Source organism: Strix uralensis, chromosome 12 (assembly GCF_047716275.1).
Source record: "Strix uralensis isolate ZFMK-TIS-50842 chromosome 12, bStrUra1, whole genome shotgun sequence".
NCBI classification, from domain to species: Eukaryota; Metazoa; Chordata; class Aves; order Strigiformes; family Strigidae; genus Strix; species Strix uralensis.
Window position 1 is genome coordinate 8,130,704 of NC_133983.1, and position 6,000 is coordinate 8,136,703.

The 6,000-nt window shown below is 37.8% G+C and overlaps 1 long non-coding RNA gene across 1 annotated transcript in view; it reads left to right on the forward strand.

Moving 5' to 3' along the window:
* The window catches only part of LOC141948960 (uncharacterized), a 66,409-nt gene extending 62,315 nt beyond the window's left edge, over positions 1-4,094 (forward strand). The window contains exons 2-3 of the long non-coding RNA XR_012630613.1: positions 1,814-1,960; positions 4,025-4,094. This is a non-coding gene — a long non-coding RNA (uncharacterized LOC141948960). The remainder of the gene's footprint in view (positions 1-1,813; positions 1,961-4,024) is intronic.
* Positions 4,095-6,000: the final 1,906 nt, after the last annotated feature.

Below are 6,000 nucleotides of genomic sequence, written 5' to 3' on the forward strand. Positions count from 1 at the left end.
TTATTAGGAATAAGGAATATTTGTAATTGTTTTCAACAAGCAGAAGCTTGAGGTCATGGATCACTAGTGTACTGCAATGAAAGTGCGTTAACTCCTGGGCCAGAATCCTCACGTAATAGCAAAAAGGCTCTAAACTTTTTTTTTCAGTGAAATTTGCATGTTTCTCTCAGAATACTTTATTCTTAATAAAGGAAAACATTTTTTAATTAGGCAGAAGGAATGTAATCATAAAATTGTTACATTTCTTTTATGGAAGCTGAAAAAATGCACACTATAATTAAAAATAACATATGATCATTAATGAAAAAGTCATTGCCTGTCCCTAATGCCAGGCTTCTTGCTTGACAAGAAAGAGGGAGGAATCTGACATATTAAAAGAAGCTGTTTATTGAAAAATATTAAATTGTACTAGAAGTTTCATTTTCATACATTATATGATTTAATACCGCCCTAACAAGGAAAAGAAAAAAATGTGTTTGTACCTTTTTTTGAGTCTTTATGATGAAGAAGAAAGCAGGAAAGGTTTGGCAGATATTTTAGACTGTTTGCTTTAAAGTTGTTTTTTGTGCTTGTTTTTAACTGAGAACTATCATGAATAAGAAACAGTTGTTTCTCTGTTTTTTTTCCTGGAGGATCCCTTTGTCTCAAGAGGACTAGAAAGGAATCTTTCACAAAGATTTTCTCTCAGTTGTGGTATTGCTGATGTCAAGAATGCAAAAATCATGAGTCAGCACTCCAAAAGTCACGAGACTGCATTAAAAAAAAAGTGATCTTTTAAAATAAATATTTGGCACTCTTTTTTGAGCCTTTATGGTAAATGTATGGCATATTTTTATACTTTTTCTGCAAATAGAAATCTTATTTTTCAAAACAAAAGAAGAAACAAGAAGAAACAGATGAGCTTTCTCAAAAATTTGCATGACTCCCAGAAATGGTTTTTTAAAGAACGTTTGAAGCATTACAAACGTTGCAACGTAATTGCAGGTGTTGGCAACATGGCAATTATTTGTAAGAACTTTGATCTAAATAGAGGTTAATAAAAACAAGTGAAAAAAACTGATTGAAAGAAAAGCAAAGAAACCTTCCTTTGCATTTCAGAAGCTTGGGCTGCTGTAATACCATTTGTTCTGCAGTCCTCCCAAGAAATCTTTAAGCACAAATTCAAGAGAATAGGCCTCATGTCTTTAAGGTTAAATAAAATGACATATACACATCTGATTACCAGATACAAGATATAGTCAGATAATGACAAATAACACTTTGATTTTGGCAAAAAAAAAATAAGCAAACTAGTGCAGATGCTGCTGTTTCAAAGATATAAGACCTTTACCACAGTTTAAAAGACAAAGACTATTTGAATCTAACAACATGGTTTCTGGCCAGAAAAAGCTACAATTATATTTAAAAACGTCACCTCATTCACATTCAATGATCACAGAAAATAGAAACATTTTAAGGAGTAATTATAAACATCTGCTAAAGAAAAAATGAAAACATGACTAAGACAGAAATGAGCTGCCAACATAAAGTATTGTGTGAACAGATCCACCAGAAAAACACCATTTCTGTGGATGGGTTCTGTTTGGAATGTGAAAAATTTGATGATTATAAAAAAGATTAGAATCCACCTAAGAACATTTTACTTTAAGTAAATCTGGCTGTCTATTCAAATATCAAGGACTGTGGCTACACTTGCATTCTGCAGCAGCTTCAGCCCCTGCTGCTTCTCCTGCCTTGTTCCAACAGAAGCATTTGCACAGTCACAGTGAACTGGACTCAAACTAATCTAACAGTTTTTTTCTTTCTTTTTCAGCTGAGTTATTTTTCAGCTGGATCAGTTAAGAAAAAGTCAATGGCAGTGCAGATGGTGATGACAGCTCATACAAGAATGCTGCTAGATTTCGAACCATTGCCTCAAAATACTGATTTCAAACTTCAGTGCTGTAATGACAACATGAAGGTAAATCAGATCCTTCTGTTTCTTAGAAAGTGTTCTCCCAGTCTGAGGGCAAAAACCAAGTGGAAGACATCTATAAATCTACACCTCAACACAGCATTTAAAGTTCTTGAGCGGCTTGCAGGACACAGGGCTGTTTTGTAAGATCTGTTGACTCCAGCACAGAGAAACAGAATGACTGAGTTAACACAGAAGAGAAAGTGAAGGTGTGAATCACCCAATTTTCAGGTATAACTGTGCCAGTTAAAGAAGTTTCTGTGAACAGCTAATACCACTGATTGTAGAGATACAACGCCACGTGTCCTCTGGCACAAGTGATCATGTGCACATTTTCTAAAATACTGCAGGCAGCCTGGATTTGCTCAAGTCGTCTTTTCTTAATGCGAAACATTACATCTATAAACAGTTGTTCTGACCGAAAATGTTTTATCACCATCCATTGGTAGAAGCTTGCAACTCCCCCAGTTCAGCTGGCTGACCAGTTCATCTGAATTATTCCTAATCTATCCCTTTCTGTAACTGGGGAAAATCAGACAGATTACATGTGGCTGTGGGCAGACAAATGGTGCTGGGTTAAAAGGTTAGTGAGCACAGGTGTCTTGCATTGTCTTCCATTGTTGCAGCTTTCCCTGCCCAGAGAGCTTGCTGACTGTCCATAGGTTGAACAGATGATACTTAGTCATCCTCCCCCCCCCCCCCCGCCCCGCCCCCCTTCTTGTTTTGTTTTTTGGTTTTTTTTAAACTGGATTAAGTTGCTGTTTGAATTCATGAAATTGCCATAAGAATGCCTGCCCTTCTGCAGCATAGGGGGCAATACAGGCAAAACAAATACCTGTTGGCAAGGTAGGTGTGATTCTTTGCTCCAATGGCAATACCAGTTTGAGTACAAGGCAAACCATCAATTAAAAAAACCAGGCCCACAATCTTTAGAATTGACCAGATTTGAGAATGTGAAAAGGAACTTCCAGGAAATGGGAGACTCCTAGAGACCTTGCTGATGGTTGGAAGACTGCAGCACCTTCCTTATGAGGACAGGCTGAGAGAGTTGGGGGTGTTCAGCCTGCAGAAGAGAAGGCTCCGGGGAGACCTTAGAGTGGCCTCCCGGTACTTAAAGGGGCTACAGGAAAGGTGGGGAGGGACTCTTGATCAGGGAGTGCAGGGATAGGATGAGGGGCAATGGTTTTAAACTGAAAGAGGGCAGATTTAGATTAGATGTAAGGAAGAAATTCTTTCCTGTGAGGGCAGTGAGACACTGGCACAGGTTGCCCAGAGAAGCTGTGGCTGCCCCCTCCCTGGCAGTGTTCAAGGCCAGGTTGGACGGGGCTTTGAGCAACCTGGTCTAGTGGGAGGTGTCCCTGCCCATGGCAGGGGGGTTGATGATCTTCGAGGTCCCAAAACTATTCTATTATTAGCTTTCTAAAAAAACCTCTGAAACTGTAAGAATGAAATAGCTTGATGTCCATGACTTCTTATAGTTTATACTCAGGCTATGTGCTGGTTATATCACGAAGTTATAGGAGCTTGGAACCCTGAAGGCTGTGATGATGGAGGGAAGGTGGTTATGTTTATCATGTGGTCTTAAATCTCAAAATATGTGTATAGATGTTGTTTGGGGAGGTATATTTTTGCTGCTGGATGTCTAGAAATTACATATGTGGAGACCTGAGGACTCTGAGCAGATTGCCTCCATTTGAGTGTCAATTGAGTCTGCACTCTGGAAATACAGTAGGAAGCCCAGTTTTCTTAAACTCCTGAGCAATCAAAGCCAAATACTCATGAAAAGCATCTTTCTAAGGGATTTCCTTGGAATATGGCACAGGATTTCAAAAGATCGATGAGTCTTCTTGAAGATCTTAAAATCTGTGAAATATTGAATGTGTACTTTTAAACTGCATTTGTTTGGTAGTTTGGTAATGGAGAATTGACTGCTGGTTTTAGCCTGTGGCTAGGAAACCAGTAACAGCAGTTACATAATAAATCAACAGAGAACCAGCTTTTGACATTCTCACAGTGAACTGCAAGCAAGCTAGTATTTTCCCTAGAAAGTTATTCCATTCTTTTATCTAGGTTGAAGAAGCCAAAACGAAACCTATTTCCAAGTGCTGGAATCCCCACTATTGTTAGAAGGTGATCCTGCATAAAGAGTACAGGTAAAAATAACATTTTTCTTTCCTTTAAGGAAATAAGAACTTCCAGAGGTGTCATAAAACTAGTACATCTTATTAAATTGGGATTATCATCCTGAATACTTGTAGATAATAGGAAAATAAATGGGGTTCAAACCTACCATTTTAATGAAGTACCAGCCCTCCACGTTCATGGTGTGCTGCCTTCGTTAAAGCCATAGGTCACAAGCCATGGGTTCCATGATACACTAAGTCTGTCTTTAGGCTCCTATTACTGGATGAAAATGGTGCAATGAAATAATGCAAAGTATTGAAGTGGACTAAAGCCACCCTGTTCGTTCAAAATTTGTTTTTAAAAAATTTGACTTTTTACTTGTAGGCTCTATGTGTGACTAGAAACCATTTTCTCAACATCTAAATTTAATCCTGTTTAAGTATCACTCATCATTTTTATCATAGAATGAACACCATAGGGCTTGGCTGTTTTCATAGAGTTGCCATTGTAAGTGTATGACTAAGAAATACTTATCATATATACTGAGCAGGTATTGATCGTAATAGATGTGCTATTAACAGCTGTTGACCCAGAGCTGTCTAAAGATGCAAGTCTTTGTTTTTCTGCTCAATTATACCATTCCAAAACTTGGTCCACTACTTTCCTCCTCCTGATACATTTGATTATCCTATGTAAAATACCAGAAACTAGAAAAAGAAAGCATAAGTGTGAAGATTAATATTCTCCCATGGTCTGTGCATTTTGAGTATATCTCAAACCGCGATTACAGGCTTCTTTCCCCACTTAAAAATATTTGCGTTGTAGAAGCTAGTTTAAAGAAAAACAACTAGTTAAATAAAAGTTGAATCTCAGTGGTATTTTGTTTCTCCAGCATTTCTCCACTTTGAGCTCTGCTCTTATCAGATGGAAACCAGAAGAATGTTGGTTTTAATCGCTGATTGTAAATGTGACAACCTGTACTTTCAACAATGGTATTTGCTAGTTTTAGAGAACAGAGATATGGAAAAGGTAGAGGACAAAATAAGATACCTGTATTCCTACATGGACTTCAGTGGGAGTCCCAGAAACAGCCTGAAGGTACAACCTTTTTATTTTTTAATCATTAAATTTATCTGAGTTTTATAAGCCAACTAGGTTTTTTTGGTTAAACCAAAATTAATCTGGAATAACTTTGTGTGTAGTAGCAGTGTTTAGATATACAATAGTTCAATTAATGTGGAGTTGTGCCTGCTGGACAGAGTTGTTACTAGGGCATTGCTACCTTTTAGACACATTTAGGAATTCAGCTCGGTAAAAGACACAGTGCAGATGTTATACTGATTTCATATGCAGACGTTTTGCTTAAAATACACAAAATTAATGAGATGGAAATTTTTTTCTTAAGGGCTATCATGCACTTTTTGCAGTAGAAGGGAAAGAAATGGAATGTGATTGATGAGTCAGAAGGATATCAGCCTTTGTTACTGGCTAAAAAAAGCTTGGAAGTAGGAAAAGTGACAGCAGAATACAACTGCTTTATTTTCAGTACTACAACATATTTCATATCTGAAAATACGGACTTTGATTTTCCTTTTACTGTCTTGGTTCATCTTCATTGGACTGCAAAACAGATTAATTCAACTAAGTAGCATTAGTTTGGGTTTCAGCTCCCCCGTAACTAGCATAGCATCTCCTTTGTGCTAACTGAATCTTCTACCAGTTTCAATGGGCAGTTTTAGTTCATGTGAGAAGTGATTGTGCACAGTTTTCTAGCCTGAGCTCTTTACAGCAGTGCTAAAATCCTGCATTTGGACACTAACATCATCACAACAGAGAATGTGAAAGTCTTTCCATCGGTCAGTGCAAGTCCTGCCAGCACCAGGCTGTGCATGGCACCTCAGTATCTTCCCACAGGTTCCCCT